Source organism: Dasypus novemcinctus, chromosome 31 (genome assembly GCF_030445035.2).
Source record: "Dasypus novemcinctus isolate mDasNov1 chromosome 31, mDasNov1.1.hap2, whole genome shotgun sequence".
In the NCBI taxonomy this organism is placed as follows: Eukaryota; Metazoa; Chordata; class Mammalia; order Cingulata; family Dasypodidae; genus Dasypus; species Dasypus novemcinctus.
The window spans coordinates 35,286,591-35,303,889 of NC_080703.1; the positions used below are offsets into that span (position 1 = coordinate 35,286,591).

The following is a 17,299-nucleotide window of genomic DNA, read 5'->3' on the forward strand; positions in this document are numbered from 1 at the left end:
TACCTTGGCCATGAATGATTAGAAAAGCACTTTTGGTGTTTTCTCATGACCCACCAGCCAAGTAGCAAAATTAGACAACAGGAAAGAAGAATGAGGTTCTGATAAGATTTAAGCAACTTTACTTATTGTTTCCTCATCTCTCAGAACATTGATCAAAAGATGTATGCTTATGACCAATTCCGTTGACTGCTTTGACCTATCCATTTTTCAATCTAGCTTGGGTTCCTTGGAAAAAAGAAGGTTTAGTAAGTGCTCTAGTGCCTACAAACCTCACAGAGGTGGTTTGAATCCATGGTTGAAATGCCATAGTACCATCTCCTGATGATGTTCCTCCCTGAAGTCACTGTCCTCTCCTCCTCCTTTGTTGGTCCAGAGGAGACTGCTCAGGCCTGCCTTTAAACAGCACTAGCTCTTCTAGTCAAGGAAATACCCAAGTGAGAAGGAGCCCATTGTTTTCTAGTAGTGCTGACCCCTGTCACACACAGCACACAAGCTGTGTTGCCTTTTATTCCCCATATCTCAGATGGTTTGTGAATGAGCATTTCCATTATTTCCCTAAAGCTCTTCTCTAAGGATTCATGCATGAAATCAAGGGCTGAGCTGGGAGGCGTTTTGAGTGACTGCCCCTCTGCACTTTATTCCTAAGCTTCCATCCCCTGTACCACTAAGGGGTTTCTCTGGATTATACCCAAGCATCCGAATTCTCTTAATTCTCTGCTGCTAAATTCTTTCCTAGTATAGGATCTTCTTGCAAATGGTCTGTGGCTTAGTCTTCCTCACTGCCATCCACAGATGCCAAACAAGGTAGAATCTCATGTGAGTTTAATTCCAATTGGTCATGGTTTCTTATTTGTAGGCAACAGAATCCACTCCAGCTAATTTAGCCAGGAAAAGATTTCTTAAAGGATATCAGGTAGCCTGTAGTCTATTTCTCCAGCTCTGCAATAACTCTTTGAGTAAGTTTCTAGGAAAAGCTTCCAGAGCAAAACTAAGCTACAAAGGTACTACCACTAACATATCAGGTGCACACGGGTTTAGTTTTCTCAGGTTGCCATAACAAAGTAGCACAAACTGGATGGTGTCTTAGACATAGAAATTCACTGTCTCAAAGTTCTAGAGACTAGAATTTGAAAGGTATTGGCAGGACCATGCTTCAATCAAAGTCTATGGGGAAGAATCTGTTCTAGGCCTCTTTAAGCTTCTCGTGGTTGGCCTGCAATCCTTGATATTCTCTACTCTGACTCTCTCCTTCTCATTGTGTCAACATTTCCTCCTCTTATGAGGATACCAGTCATATTGGATTAGGACCCACCCAAATAAATTTTGGCTTCATTTTAACTAATAACACCTGCTGAGATTAGCTCAGTGATCGTTTGGCTCGAAGGGAAGAGGATGCAGAACTTAAATAAAAGGACAGAGAGAAAGATACAAGAGAGGAGATAAGAATGGGACCAGGGGACTCAGCTTCTGGAACTGAGAGCCTTGACCCTGGTTTCCACCTCGTATTTATTCAAAACTACCAAGCAGCTGTTCACTGTCTGAACTACAACATCATCTACAGTAATAGGGAACAACTGCAACATCTGCAATAGAACAACTGTAACATTTACAATAAGGATCAGGTCATACAAAGTTCAAATACAATCTAAACTTTTCCCCACATTTCCCCCTTTTTGTTTTTGCACATAGGGGGTCACACAAAACCAGATATATTCCAATAAGTATTTTGCTAGATAAAATGCTTTTCCAATGCTTTGCAACCTCTAACTTATGGCTAGGAAGTCCTGAACCAGCAGCCGACCAGAATCTTGAATGTGCTGACCCAAAGGCATTGTTCACTGATTAACAAAGCTTCCTGCATGATATTTTCACTATTAGGTTTGAACAATACTCATTAAATTTTTTCTCAATACATTTGGTCCCAGGATTGTTCAAACTTAAAACAAGAGATTTACATATACATTCAACAAGGTACATTTATATATCACAGTTCGTCAAATCATTTAAGTACACAATGTTACATTATTAAAGTTCTGATTAGTATTCAAGCATATTATACATAATCCATAATTGCTGTAGATTATACAACAACAATAAAACTTCCAACTAGCAGACATTTAATAAATAGACTTTCATTTCTCAAGGGCTTAATAGTCCCAACCAGCAAGGCTGTATAGGTCAGTATTCGATCATAAATGATCTCATTTTCCCCAGTTTATATAGCGCTCTAAGTAGCTTCACTGGACCTGGGGCCACATCCAATTCACAGACTAAGTCAATGTCCACATTTTCCCTCTTTTTAAAAAAAAAATTTAAAGCAACCTGCTGGAGGTCCTCTACTCCCATGAAGGACCTTTCCCAATTAACACATCTAAGTGAGGGATGAAAGATTTTTAGTATTCCACCAATATTGCAAACTCCATTAACATGAGAAAACATTGTACTTTATCAATTACAGCAGAAAGTATAGTTTTGTCTTACCCAACCAAACAACATTTAATAATTTGATAGAGTAGCAGGGACCTTACAGTTTGTCCCAATGGTTTGCCTATTCTAGGCCCTTAAAATACCATTGTCTCAGATGTTTCTTAGTAGGGTCACTGCCACAGGTTTCTTCTATGCAGCCAGATTCATTGCCATCAGGCCAGGGCAGAAAGCCTTGTAGAACTGCAAAAGTCCATTGTTGACTTTTTCTCACAGTTTTTACACTTTTTATATTCATTCAGGGTTGTTTTACTTTTACAAAACACAGTATCTCACTGAATGCTACCGCAGTACTTTTACAACTTGCATACTAGTTCTGTCCCACCTATTTTAGGACAAAATACACTTTATAACATTTCAGTTAGCGTTCCCAGAAACTTTTTACTTTTTCAATATTTGCTTAACTTTTAAATCTTTCGTTTTATCCTTACTTGTTCTGCCATTGCTGATTTTATAAAACGAAACAGTTTAAGACAAAATATACCTTATTACATTTCAGTTAACATTCCCACAAACTCTTTACATTTTCCAATATTGCTTAACTTCTACATCTTTCATTTTATTCTTCCTTTCTCTCTTTCTTTGTTTCTTTTTTCCTTCCTTTCTCTTTCTCTTTCTTTTTTCCTCCCTTTCTCTCTTTCTCTTTTTTTCCTTCCTTTCTCTCTTTCTCTTTCTTTTTCCCTTCCTTTCCCTTTCTCTTTTTTCCTTTCTTTCTTCCTTTTCTTTTACTTTTTTCTTTCCTTTTCTCTTTTTTTCACACACAATTACAACACACACACTGACATTGAACAAACACAAAAGCAGTTCCAAATCGATTAATCTAGAATTTCTTCATTACTTCCTTTTTTAATTCAACATTTCTTTTTCAGTTTTCCTCCCCTCAATTTCTTTCTTAATCTCTTTCTGTCCCCAAGCTATATGTGCTTTATGATGCCATGCTTGAACAAGTTCTGTAGTTCAGATACTTCGATGTAAAGCTATTCTAGTCTTTGGAATGAGACCCAGCCATGCAGTTTCCAGCATCTTTCTCTCCATCTGCACAACCAGATATTCTGGGTTCCAGAGGAACTTTCGTCATCTCTTAGCATTCATGGTATGGCTTTTATCCAATGAGCTGGTACCCACACAGGATGTTCTCCATATCCTGGGGAAATACAAGCAAACCCTTGAGGACTTTGAAAGCTTTCCAAACCACTTGGGGCTCTGAGCCATTACACCAACTTTAGTTTCACTTGAGGTGATCCTTCTTCCCTACTGGTCCCTGTTTGGGTGCTAGTTGCTGAGCTTTCCTTTGGGTCCCATGTTGGGTGCCAGTTGCTGAAATCAGCTCAGTGATAGGTTGGCTCGAAGGGAAGGCAATGCAGAACTTACAGAAATAAAGGACAGAAAGAGAGACACAGGAGAGGAAATAAAGTTGGGACCAGGGAGATGGATGTAGGATGACTGAATACCTGAAAGTAACTTGTTTCTCTCCCTGTTACTAGGACACAAAGAAAAGAATTGTATGTAAATCAGAAGGTAATGAAATGCAACCCTCTCTTTGGGCCAAATTCCGCTTTTGGTGGCAAGAATATCCTGTTGAAGCAATGAAGTATGAAAACCAGCTTCAACCAGTTGGCCTGATCTGCACAGAAGCAGCCCCTTGCTGTCCTCACTTCAACTTGCTTAGTTAACATAGTAAAATTCCCACCCAGGGGTGGAGTTATCCACCCCTTTCTTGATCCTGCAATGTATGTGCAAACATGATTTCCTGAACATACTAATCATACAATTATATAACCAGCTATGTGTGTTCATCCATGTGGTAAACACTAATGCATAATCAAAGCAAATGCTAAGTAGTAACTTGGGTATTTAAACAAGTGTGAAACTGCAGCACTGGGAGTCAGGTCTGAGTCACTTTAGACTGGCCTTGGCTCTTTACCTCTGCAGACGTAATAAATGTGAGTTTGCCTAACTCTTGTGTTGAAGTTTTCTTCATGCCATCTCTGGTTATCCATAAAGGCCCTGCTTTGAAGTCCAATAAGGGGACTCACAGCTTCTGGAACTGAGAGCCTCATCCTTAGTTTCCACCTCGTCTTTATTCGAAACTACCAAGCTGCTGTTTGCTATCTGAACTGCAATATCATCTGCAAAAATAGGGAACAACTGCAACATCTACAATAGAATAGGTGTAACATTTACAATAAAGAACAGGTTATACAAAGTTCAAATACAATGTAAACTCTTTTCCCCCCAAACATCTTCAAAGATAGTAGTTCAAGAAAGGATCAAATTCATGGGACTGGGAGTTAGGACTTGGACCTTTTACAGGGACACAATTCAATCCATAACACACACTGTCTCTGCCATGAATTGAGAACTACCCCACTGCAACTGTCAGTACCAAAATCTTTGGCCCTCTCTGCTTATGTCAAAATCTTGTTCTTCACCATCAAAATGTGTGTATTGCACTCAGCTTTCTCCTTCTCATTGCTTGCTTCTGAATCTTAGTTTCACACGGATGCATCTGGTTGGTGGAACCTAAGCCACTTGTCTGCACCATAACTGCAAAGATTCTTGGGAAATGTGACTTTTTGGATACCAAAATAAAGGGGGTAGGATTTGTAATGTGGGGACTGTAATGGTTTGGAGAGGAAGTTCAAATGATGTTCATTACAAATCACAAGTAGTCTTTAATAATAATGTTAATAATAGGATAACTAGTAGGAGTAGCTAGCATTTATTAAGCGCTTGGTATGTGCAAGGCATTATGGTATGTGCTTTATGTGCATTATCTGATTTTACACTCACAACAACACTGAGAGTAAGTATTGTAAAATCCATTTTAAAGAGGAGACCAAAGTTCAAGGAGAGTAAGAAATTTGCCAAAGTCAAACAAGTGGTAATTGGTGAAACCAGGTTTTAAACCCAGGTCTCTTAAATTCCAACTCTTATTCTGTGCTGCCTCCCTAACACATCCCAGCTATTTTCCTCCCTCCCTCCCTCCCCCCCTTTTTTTTCTAAAAAAACAAAACTAAACTCTTATTTTTAAGCAAAGGGCCTGGGGTGCAGGGGGAAGAGGTTAGCGCAGTTGCTCCGCAGTGTCCTGGTAGTGATTTTGTCCTCAGTGATGTGGACAGGGACTCCCATCCCTGACATCGCACCCTGGTCCACAGCATTCAGTGTGGCTTGGGAGATGGTTTCCAGCAGGTGATCTGGATCCAAGTTGGACTCCCAGAGGGTTTGGCACTTTCTGCACGTTTGCTGGGTGCAGGGGCCACTGGCCACGAGGTTATTGGTCGCCATGGGGTAGCCGATGAGGTTCAGAGAGTAAATGCAGGGTTGAAGGGCTTCGGGTCCAGCCTAGCAATGACTGGTCCAGGGTAGCGGGGGCTAAACCACTTCTCACATGGTCAGCATGTTCGTGAGAATACGGAGCTTGAGCTGCCGACCCTCCTTCAGATCAGAAGGGTAAGCCAGGACTTGAGCTGCTGGCCAGCAGCCTGGGCATCCGTGGTGAGCCCGGCCAGACTCACGTACAGCCACTTGCCTGTGGGAAAGGTCTTCTGGAAGTCCGTGGACCCTGAAGCGCCTGCCAGTGCAGTGACCCCACGTTCTTCCCCTCCGTGGCCGTGGCAGCCCCTCTGTTAGAGGACATGAGAGATCCATTGAGCCTCACCGCGGTCCACTGCCTTTCACACTGGAGCCACGTTCTTTCACAGACCACCAGGCCCTCTCTGCCCCCCAAACCTCCCCTGACTTCCTCCCCTTCTTCAATCCCTATCCCTCCATACCTTTCTTTTAAGGCCATATTTCAATATGAAAAAGCATTTCTTGGAAGTTTACTTAAGAAACAAAAACCTCAATAAATCATAAGTTTTATTAGACCATTTGGTAAAGAAAAGAAGCCAGATGTCAGGGAGTTAAGGGAGGAATGGAAGGTACAAAAACGAAGGCAAGCCACCTAAACAAATACCTTGCATTTTTTTCCCTTTTTTTGTTTTTGTTTATTGAGAAGTAGGGAGGAGATAGATTACAGACAAACTTAGGAAGAAAGAAAGTTATTTCTCTAAAAATGAGCTTTTATAAATTAATAGAAAAGGTGTCGCTGGAGAGAAGTTAAACTTATGGGAGAAGCACGGCACGAATTTTAGTGGGAAATAACAAATAGGATGGGGATATGCCATGGGTACAGGTGGGGAGCTTGTCATAAAGGGGAGATAGAACAATGTATCCTCTAGGGCTGGAGGAAAGAGAGCCAGTGGAAGGAATGTGGATACATTGTGTGTGTGTGTAGTGTGTGTGTGTGTGTGTGTTTGTGAGAGAGAGAGAGAGGTCAGGGCTGAGCCAGGTCATTCCTCTCCCTCCTCCTCTGCATTCTCCTCCTCCTCCTCATCCTTCCTCTTTGTCTTCCTCCTCGTGTGAATTCTTTAAGAGCTTTCTTGAAGTATAATTTACATACCACAAAATGCACCCATTTTAATTGTACAGTTCAATGATTTCAGTCTCTTTCTAGAGTTGTGCAAACATTACCAGTTTTAGAACATTTCCATCACCCCAGAAATACCCATTTGTAGTAAATACTTATTCTGAGCCCTGGGTCCTTAAGATAGCCCCAGTTTGCTTTAGATTTGCCTGTTCTGGATATTTCATATTTAGTCTTTTGTATCTGTCTTCTTTCACGTAGCATAATGTTTTTGAATTTCATCCATTATGTAGCCTATATCAGTACTTTGTTTCATTTTGTTGCTGAATAGTATTCTATTGTGTGACTGTACCACATTCTGTTTAGACATTTGCCAGTTGGAGATGGATATTTGGAATATTTCTAATTTTGCACTATTATAACTAATGTCTCTGTGGATATTTGAAAGCAGACCTTTATTTGGACATTTATTTTCTTTTCTCTTGGGCAGATACCTGGGTGGAATTGCTGGGTTGTATGCTAAGTTTTTTATTGATCTTTTCAATAAACTTTCAAATGGCTTTCCAAAGGGACTGTACCACTATTTTTCATTCCTATCAGCATTGTATGAGGGTTCTAGTTTCTCCACATCCTCATTAAGACTTAATATTCATGTTTTAGTTAAAGCCTTTCTAGTGGTTATACCTTGATATATTATTACGGTTTTAATTTGCCTTTCCCTAGTAACTAATGATGTTGGGCATTTTTTGTATGTTCATGAAGCATTCATGGATCTTTTTGGAGAAGTGTGTATTCAAATAATGTGCCCATTTTTAAAGTGTTTTTTTTTTTTTTGTCTACTTATTATTGAGTTTTGTGAGTTCTTTTATTTTCTGGTTATAAGTCTTTTATCAGGTATATGAATTGCAAGTATTTTCTCTAAGTGTGTTGCTTTCCTTTTCATTTTCTTAATGGCATACTTTGAAACACAAAATTTATAATTTTGATTAAATTTATTGTTTTTCTTTTATGGTTCATGTTTTTGGTGTCCTAACTAAGTATTATTTGTGTAACCCAAGGCCATGAATATTTTCTCTTATATAAATAGACTTAAAAATCTTATAGTTTTAGCTGTTACATTTATGTCTGTGACCCAGTGAGTTAATTTCTGTGTATGGTTTGAGTTAAGCATCTAAATTTCCACATGGGAATATCTAATTGTTGCAGATCCGTTTGTGCGGCATGTTATCCTTTCCCTATCCTATGAATTGTCTTGGCTAGTGTCCACTTGAGGGGTATATCCACTGCTATTACACTGCTGAATAGCAAGCAACACAACTTCAGTGGCATACAACAATGAACATTCATTTAACTTACATGTCTGCAGGACTTGTTTGGGCTTGTTTGATCATACATCATTTCACATAAATGTATGTGTTTATTCCTGTTCTCTTAATTCTTCTCTATTGATCTATGCCTGTCTTCATGCCAGAACCACACTAGTTTGGCTCCTAGAGCTTTGTAGTAAGATTTGAACTTGGAAAGTCTAAGTCTCTTAAATTCATTCTTTTTCAACAACTGGTATTGCAGATGGGCCATGAGCTTAACCATGAGGGTTAGGATTTGGATCATGGTAAAATGATGAACCTTGTTAGAAGTTTTGCACAGATATTCATATATATATATATTTAATGGCTTGGAAGAGCATAACTTGAAGAAATTAATTCAGAATTTTGCTCCTCAAAAGTCTGCCTTTTTAAAAGCTGGTTTACTTGGCATACAAAGAAGTGGTTGATTCAGTCAATTTAATCTAATTTTTATCATCTAAACATCTTCCCCCATCCTTCAAATTTCACTTAGTGTTTGTTTTTCACTCTTCAATAAGCTGTCATATTATGAACAAGCATAATTCTGGGCAGATAGATCTCTTGCACTATACCCTTGGTGTTTATTTCATTTCCTTTACTTACTGTTGATGATTCTAGTCAATGGACTCTTCAAGAAACTATCTTAAGTGAAGCTCTGGAATTGATATGTGATTTTCTTCTTTGAAAAAAACTATTTGCTTTGTTGTTATGAACTTGATCAATGGTTTTATAATGATTTCAGGTTTTATGGACTCTTCAGGCTTTTAGAAGAAAATTAAAAAATTTAAATCTGTTTTGTTGGTTTGATTTCTATGGAAACTAGTTTAATTTTGTATCATGAACTATTTCACTCCAGTTCTAGGGTCTCCAAAGTTTACTTTTTTAACTGGAAATTTTTTTAAGGGAATAATGCCTCTGGAATGATTCTTACTCTGCCCATTATGGTTCTTTATGGTGTGAAATGAAGCCTAATCAGAAATAACTGACCATTAAGTGCTGCCCTTTTTTTTTTTTTAAACAACTGGTGGAATAATTTAATTATAAGGCATACATTTAAAAATAATTAAATAACATTATTTATTTAATACACACACATGCACACACGCGCGCACCATGGAAAACATGGGCCATTCTTAAGAGAATATGAAAAGTCTTGTTGTATGTGAGATTGAAGTGTGTTTGCAACACTGTTTTGGAAATGGAGGTTTGAGTCTGTGTATGTAAGTGTGCATGCCGTGCTTAGAAACACATGAACCATAGCCTCCCACCCCCAAGGCCAAGATCTCCTTATCTTCACGATCAAAGAAACAGCATTTCTTCGTTCATCCTCATCTGGAATCTGGTGCCATCCTCTTCCTCCTCCTTACCACCAAATTCACCGATAACATTTCTTTCCCTAATAGCAATTCAAGTGTCTGAGGACCAGCTGGCCATGCTTCCATGTTGGTGGTAATTGATTCGTTTTTCATAAGCATACTGGCCTGGGGCTGTCATCCTTGTGGACAGTCCCCAGTGGTCCTCACCTCAAGAGCCCCTCCGCAATGGACCCCCCAAGCTGCCTTAATGTACTGGCCCTAGGATTGGGGAAGGCGACTTTGACATCCAGATGGTGGTGCCATTTTCCCTCAATCGCTCCCCGATATTTTCAATTCATGTCTAAGCCTCTTATTTTATATCTTTATATTGTATTCCATCAATCTTGGGGTGATTTACAACTTTCCCATGTAGCTTTCATCATGGTACTTTCCTACAGTGAAATTTCTATCATCCTTTATATAGGAAACATCCCCACGCCTTGTTCTGGGCTCGAGAAAGGTTGCTGACTTCCTATATTCTTTACTATACTTGAGGAGAGCTGACTCTCATAGGTTCCATATGTCTTTTATTGAATGCATTTTCAACCCTATTTTATTATGTAAGCTCTATTGGGGCACTACTCAGATGCAGAATACAGAGATAATCTATTTTACTATGCATGGACAATGACATTTTAAATGCTCATAAAATAAATTATTTTATTCGGAAGATTTGCTTTCAGAGGGGCTGCAGTGACTTTGGTAGATAAATAATCTCTCAGAGATGGTATTCCCTCACAGCTTTTGTAAAGTTTCCAGATGTGGCATAGGACAGATTATTCCTACAACTAACAAGGAAAGTCAGTTTCAATACAGTGCTAAGAATATTGGGATTAGATTTGAGAGAATTAGAACATAATTAACAGCACTGAATTATATATTTGCATACGGTTATATATATAACCGTATTCAAACAACATATAGATATATAAGTTCCTAGAATAAATATTTAAAAAAAAAATAGAACTGCACAGCACAGGCAGAGAGCGCTAACATCAATCATGGACTATAGTGAATAGTACAATTATAAAAGTATTCTTTCTTAATGAACCACACTAATGCAAGATTTATTTATAGAGGGGCATATGGGAAGTCTGCTTTGTGCATGATATTTCTGTAAACCCACAACTCTTCTAATAAAAAATATATATTACATTCTTCATCTGCGAAATTGCAGGGTAGGATTATGATCAGTTATTTTGAAAACTTTTTACAAGAATAGTGGAATCCTTAAACTTAATACCGATGTGGCAGTTTTAAAACGTTGCCTTAAATTCTTTGCCTGTCCTTTCATTGCGTTTAGGGTCTCTGTCTCCCCTCTTTGCGTCTGGACAGGTTTGTGGCTGCTTCAACCGCGAGTATAGTGTAGGAGCCACCATATGACTTTTGAGATTAGGTCGTGAAAGGCTCTGCGGCTTATTCCTTGTGCTCTGGAACACTTGCTCTTGAGGCTGTGGGCTACCGTGGAAGATGTCTGGCTATCCTGAAGCTGCGAGATGGTGTGGAAGTCTAAGCTCCGTGGAGCAGTCATGTGTGGAGATTCTGGTGGGCGGTCTCAGTCAGGTCATTCCAGCCCAACTTCTGGGATTCCATCCCCCGGCCATTTCAGTCACCCCCTGCCCCAGTTGTGTGAGGGTATTTGAACTTTAGCTGAGGTTCCAATGATCTTAGAGCCCCCCCCTTCTCTGCCCTTTCTGAATTCCTGAGAACTCACAGAACCTGTGAGCATAATAAAATGTGTGTGTGTATTTAAATCTACTGAATTTTGGAGTGGTTTGCTAAGTAACAATACATAATCGCAGCAGAATTACAAAGAGAATATTGGACATGCTTAGGTTGAAGTAAAGGACCTATGGAATTCTAGAATTTGCCAGTCTGAAGACTGCTTCTGGACTCTGGCAATTACGGGACAAATATGTGCAATGGGATTAGTCTATTCTGAATGAATCATAGCTTAAGTGACCTCCAAATATTTGAAAATATTGATTGTTTATACTAAAAATTCCCTGGACTGTAGCATGCCCCTAAAAGACTTTTTTTTTTTTTTAAAGATTTATTTTTATTTATTTAATTCCCCTCCCCTCCCCCAGTTGTCTGTTTTCTGTGTCTTTTTGCTGCGTCTTGTTTCTTTGTCCGCTTCTGTTGTCGTCAGCGGCACGGGAAGTGTGGGCGGCGCCATTCCTCGGCAGGCTGCTCCCTCCTTCGCGCTGGGCGGCTCTCCTTACGGGGCGCACTCCTTGCGCGTGGGGCTCCCCTACGCGGGGGACACCCCTGCGTGGCACGGCACTCCTTGCGCGCATCAGCACTGCGCATGGCCCAGCTCCACACGGGTCAAGGAGGCCCAGGGTTTGAACCGCGGGCCTCCCATGTGGTAGACGGACGCCCTAACCACTGGGCCAAAATCCGTTTCCCCTAAAAGACTTTTGATAAGAGCTCAACATTTAAAATTATTTCCTGTGTTCTGAGGTTCTGTGTTAAAAGTTTGGGATGACGTTTTGTTTTTAATTTTAATTTTACTATATATACAACCGAAAATTTCCCTTTAGCCAATTCATCAATATAATTTAGTGGTGTTAATTGCCTTCACAATGTTGTGCAACCATCACCATCATCCATTACCACAACTTTTCCATCATTCCCAACAAAAGCTCTGTACACCATGGGAGTTATGGTCATGGCCGATGGGGTTAACTACCAGGGCAGATGGCCCCTCTTTGGAAATGGTGTTTATGTGTGATGAATCTGGACTCAGATGGGATCTCCCTTCATAAGACTTTCGTGCCAATGTGCTGGAGGTGCAGTTAATGTTGGGGTTTAAGATATATTTAGGGGATTTGAATCTCTGGACTGATAATGTGATAGCCAGATCCTGAACCTCAACAGACTCCAGCACCTACAATCTGATTTATTGGACTTACCACACTCAGCTAAGATGGAGTTGAAGAAGGACAACCACCACACCATGGAGCCTAGAGTGATTACAACTGAAAATGGGAGGATTGCATCCAGCATCCAGGTGGAATCTGACCCTCCTCTTGACATAGAGGTGCAATGGACACAACCAATCCAATGTCCACATAGAAGAGGTGGCATTGGAATGGGAAAAGTGGACATAGTGGACGAAGGGTATGGGGAAAGGCAGGAAGAGATGAGAGGTGGAGGCATCTTTGGGACATGGAGCTGCCCTGGATGGTACTTCAGAGGCAATCACCGGACATTGTAAATCCTCACAGGGCCCACTGGATGGAATGGAGGAGAATATGGGCTATGATGTGAACCAATGTATATGAGGTGCAGAGGTGCCCAAAGATGTACTTACCAAATCCAATGGATGTGTCATGATGATGGGATCGAGTGTTGTTGGGGGGGGGAGAGGGGGGGTGAGGGGATGGGGTTGAATGGGACCTCACATATATATTTTTAATGTAATATTATTACAAAGTCAGTAAAAAATAAAAAAATGAAAAAAAAAATGAAAAAAATAAAATAAAATAAAATGTAACTTAAAAAAAAAAAAAAAAAAAAAAAAAAAAGCTCTGTACAAATTGAGCTAACCACCTCCATCCTGGTGCCTGGTAATCTTGTTTGTAGATCTGATTCTATGAATTTGCATATTCTAATTATTTCATATCAATGATCATATAGCATTTGTCCTTTCATGCCATATTTGTTTCACTCAACATTGTGTCTTCAGTGTTGTCGCATGTATCAGAGCTTCATTCTTTTATATAGCTACATAATATACCACATTCATCAGCTGATGGACACTTAGGTTACATCTATCTTTTGGCAATTATGAATAATGCTGCTGTGAATATTGGTTTGCAAATATCTGTTCAAGTCCCTGCTTTAAATTCTTTTTTTTAAAGATTTATTTATTTATTTATCTCTCTTCCCTTCTCCCCCTACCCCGCCCCCACCCCCACCCCCACCCCCACCCCCGCCCTGGTTGTCTGTTCTCTGTGTCTATTTGCTGCATCGCCTTCTTTGTCTGCTTCTGTTCTTGTCAGCGGCATGGGAATTTGCGTTTCTTTTTGTTGCATCATCTTGTGTCAGCTCTCCATGTGGGTGGTGCCATTCTTAGGCAGGCTGCACTTTCTTTCATGCTGGGTGGCTCTCCTTATGGGGTGCACTCCTTGCGTGTGGGGCTCCCCTATGCAGGGGACACCCCTGCGTGGCAGGTCACTCCTTGCGCGCATCAGCACTGCGCATGGGCCAGCTCCACATGGGTCAAGGAGGCCTGGGGTTTGAACCACAGACCTCCCATGTGGTAGATGGATGCCCTAACCACTGGGCCAAGTCTACTTCCTAAATTCTTTTGAGTATAAATGTAGAAGTGGGATTACTGGGTGATATGGTAATTCTCTGTCTCTCTTTAAATAAAGAATTTGTAGGTTTACAGAAAAATCATGCATAAAACACAGAGTTCTTACATACCACCATTTACCTTGCAAATAAATTTGATGATTGACTTTTCCAATTCTGCAAAGAAGGTTGTTGGAATTTTGATTGGGACTGTGTTGAATCTGCAAATAATTTTGGGTAGAGCTAAAATCTTGATGATATTTAGTCTTCCAATTCCAGAGCATGTAATGTCCTTAGATTTATTTTGGTCTCCTTTGATTTCTTTTAGCTATGTTTTGTAGTTTTCTGTGTAAAGTTCCTTTACATACTTGGTCAGATTTATTTCTTGATATCTGATTCTTTTAGTTGCAATTTTAAGTGGAATTTTTTTCTTGATTTCCTCCTTAGATTATTCATTACTATTGTATACAAACATTACAGATTTTTGTCTGCTGATCTTGTACCCTGCCAGCTTACAGAATTTGTTTATTAGCTATGGTAACTTTGTTGTAGATTTTTGGGCCTTTCTATATTTAGGATCATGTTGTCCACAAATATGGAAAATTTTACTCTTCCTTTCCAATTTAGATGTCTTTTATTTCTTTTTCTTGCCTAATTCTCTGGCTAGAATTCACTGTACATTGTTGAATAACAGTGGTGACAGGAGGCATCCTGGACTTGTTCCAGAACTTAGAAGGAAAGCTATTGAGTATGGTGTATAGCCATAGGATTATTATTTCTTCTTTCTTTTTCTTTTTAACAAAGTTTTAGATTACATAAAAGTTACATTGAAAATATAGGGAATTCCCATATGGAGCATTTGCTCCTCCTTTCACATTTTCCTCTATTTATAATATTCATTAGTATAGTACATTTGTTACAATTGATGAAACAGTGAAGCATTGCTACTAACTCTGGACTACAGTTAACATTGTGGCTTACACTTTGCACTGTACAATTTTACAGGTTTTGACAAAATGTATAATGGCCTGTATCCGTCATTGCAATATCATACAGAATAATCCAGTGTTCCAAAAATGCCCCATGTTACACCTATACTTTCCTCTCTCTCCCCTCAGAACCTCTGGTGACCACTGTCTTTATATCAATGTTACAAGTTCTTCCGTTACTAGAATAATAGGTCTACTTAGGTCCATAGTTGCATTTCCCCCTTCTGTTTGTTCTTGCCTCAGTCTTGAGGATTTGGGGATGTGATGCCCTCTCTGCTTCCAATTGAGGCCATGAGATTTCATATATACCTTTTACTATGTCGAGGATGTTTCCTTCTATTCTAGTTTTCCATGTGTTTTTATCAAGAAAGAATGCTAGATTTCGTCAAATGCCTTTTCTGCATCAATCAAGATAATGTTTTTTTTTCTTTCATTCTGTTCATGTGGTATATTCCATGAATTCATTTTGTAATGTTGAACCACCCTTGCATACCAGAGATAAATCCCACTTGACACAGTGAGTAATTCTTTTAATGTGCTATTGATTCAGTTTGCTAGTATTTTGTTGAGGATTTTTGCATTGCTATTCATAAGGGACATTGGTCTGTAGTTTTCTTTTCTTGTGGTATTTTTTTTTGACTTTTGTATTAGGGTGATGTTGGCCTCAAAGAAGAAGTTAGGGAGTGCTCCCGCCTCTTCAATTTTTTTGAAAGAGTTTGACAGGATTGGTGTTAATTCTTCATAGAATGTTGGTAAAATCCACCTGTGAAATCATCTGATCCTGGCTTTTTTGGGGAGGTTTTTGATGATTGATTCAATTGTTTTACTTGTATTCTGTCGGTTGAGATCATGTTTTTCTTCTAGAGTCAGTGTAGGTTGTTTGTGTGTTTTTGGGAACTTGTTCATTTCATCTGTGTTGTCTAATTTGCTGGCATACAGTTTTTCATAATATCCTCTGATTCCTTTTATTTCTGTGTGGCCAGCAGCTATGTCCCTGTTTCATTTCTGATTTTAATTATTTGTATCCTCTTATTCTTTTCTTTGTCAGTCTAGCTAAAGGTTTGTCAAAGAACCATGGTTTGCTTTTTAAAAATTTCTCTACTATTTTTATCCTCTATTTCATTTATTTCTGCTCTAGTTTTTATCCTTCTTGTCTCTTTGGTTTAGTCTGCTGTTCTTTTTCTGGTTCCTACCAGTGTGTGGTTTGGTGTGTCTTTGTTTTTTAATTAGAGAAGTTGTGAGTTTACAAAACAATCATGCATGTCATTCAGGATTCCCATATATTGCCCCACCACCAGGATCATACATTTTTGTGACACATTTGTTACAAATAATGAAACAACATCATCATAATATTACTGTGATCTATAGACCATAGCTAATATTTGGTGTATTTTTCCCATACATCATCCTTTAAGAATCCATCATCTACCACAAGATCTTGAAGGTGTTTCCCTACATTTTTTCCCAAGAATTTTATAGTTTTAGCTTTTATATTTCTGCTCTTGATCCATTTTGAGTTATTTTTTGTATAAGGTGTGAGATAGGGGTCCTCTTTTTTTCTTTTAGCTCTGAATATTCAGTTATCCCAGCACAATTTGTTGAGTAGACTATTCTGGTCCAGCTGAGTGAGTTTACCAGCCTTGTCAAAAATCACTTGACCATAGGTGCAAGGGTCTATTTCTGAACTCTCAGATTTAATTGATCAGTCTATCTTTTCTTTATGCCCATACCATGCTGTTTTTATTTTATTTTACCACTGTAACTAAATAATGTGCTTTAAGCCAGAAAGTGAGAGTCCCCCAGCTTTGTTCTTATCTTTTTAAAGATATTTTTTGGCTATTTGGGGGTCCTTACCCTTCCAGATAAATTTGATAATTGGCTTTTCCAATTCTTCAAAAAAGGCTGTTAGGATTTTTATTGGGATTGCTTTGAATCTATAAAGAGTTTGGGGTAAAATTATATCTTAATGATATTTTGTCTTCCATGAACATGGAATATCCTTCCATTTAATAAGGTATTCATTGTTTTTTTTTTAAGCAATGTTGCATAGTTTTCTGAATCCAGATCATTTATGTCATTGATTAAATTTATTCCTAAATATGTGATTCTTATAATAGCTACTGTAAATGAAATTTTCTTTCTGCTTCCCCCTAAGTTTTCTCATTAGTAGTGTTTAGAAATTCTATTGATTTTTGCATGTTAATCTTGTATGCTGCCACTTTGCTGAAGTTATCTATTATTTCTAATGTCTTTGCTGTGGACTTTTGAGGATTTTGTAGGTATAGGATCATATCATCAGTGAGTAGTGAAAGTTTTACTTCTTCCTTTCCTAGTTGGGTGCCTTTATTTTTTTTCTTGCCTAATTGCTCTGAGTAGAACTTCAAGCACAATATTGAATACAATGGAGAC

General features: G+C 38.9%; 1 pseudogene; it reads right to left on the reverse strand.

Annotated features, from left to right (window-relative positions):
• Positions 1 to 5,514: 5,514 nt before the first annotated feature.
• LOC101413036 (proteasome subunit beta type-3 pseudogene) lies at positions 5,515 to 12,269 on the reverse strand (annotated as a pseudogene).
• Positions 12,270 to 17,299: the final 5,030 nt, after the last annotated feature.